At 51.4% G+C, this 1,020-nt stretch overlaps 1 pseudogene; it reads left to right on the forward strand.

Annotated features, from left to right (window-relative positions):
* Positions 1–650, forward strand: part of LOC115287170 — an 8,168-nt pseudogene extending 7,518 nt beyond the window's left edge.
* Positions 651–1,020: the final 370 nt, after the last annotated feature.

The following is a 1,020-nucleotide window of genomic DNA, read 5'->3' on the forward strand; positions in this document are numbered from 1 at the left end:
CTCCAACAGCTGCTGCCTGTGCTGTGTGTCCGCGCTGGCACCATCCTGCTGGGCGTCTGGTCCCTGGTGGTCAATGCTGTGGTTCTGCTGATTCTGGTGAGCGCCCTGGCTGACCCAGACCAGTATCACTTCTCAGGTTCTGAGCTAGGAGGTGACTTTGAGCTCATGGATGATGCCAACATGTGCGTTGCGATCGCAATTTCTCTTCTCATGACCCTGATTTGTGCAATGGCTACGTGTGGAGCATACACGCAACGCGCTGCCTGATCATCACGTTCTTCTGTTACCAGATCTTTGATTTCGCCCTCAACACGTTGGCTGCCGTCACTGTGCTTGTGTATCCAAACTCCAGTCAGGAGTACATACGGCAGCTGCCTCCTGATTTTCCCTACAGAGATGATATCATGTCCGTGAATCCTACCTGTTTGGTCCTTATTGTTCTCCTGTTTATCCGCATTATCTTGACTTTTAAGGGTTACTTGATCAGCTGTGTTTGGAACTGCTACGGATACATCAGTGGCAGGAACTCCTCTGATGTCCTGGTTTATGTTACCAGCACTGACACTACGGTGCTGTTGCCCCCGGGCGAGGATGATGCCGCTGTGAACTGCGCGTCCAAGGAGCCCCCGCCCCCTTATATGTCCGCCTGAGCCTGAATGGGGGGGGGGGCAGAGCTGAGGCAGCAGCTTGATTTTCAGACGTCAGAGCAATAGTCCTTTCATTTCCCTTCTGGGATGAGTTCTCTGAGCTCATTTGCTGCCGAAATTCTAGTTTTAAAATTTAGATGTTAAGTTGGAACCCTCTTTAGTTTTAAATATACACTTCAGCTAGAGCACTGTGATAGACTCACTGTAGAGTTCTTTGTGTAGGGGTGGGGCGCAACGGGCTTCCCTCGTCGTCCCTGGTTTTCCCTAGACACTGAAACTTCCCAGGAGAGTGGATGAACCTGGAGTCAGAGGAGTCTGGTTTTGCACCTGCTGGGCCCCAGAGTCTGGGGGGAAATAGTCATACTTTTTCGCT

Source organism: Suricata suricatta, chromosome 3 (assembly GCF_006229205.1).
Source record: "Suricata suricatta isolate VVHF042 chromosome 3, meerkat_22Aug2017_6uvM2_HiC, whole genome shotgun sequence".
NCBI classification, from domain to species: Eukaryota; Metazoa; Chordata; class Mammalia; order Carnivora; family Herpestidae; genus Suricata; species Suricata suricatta.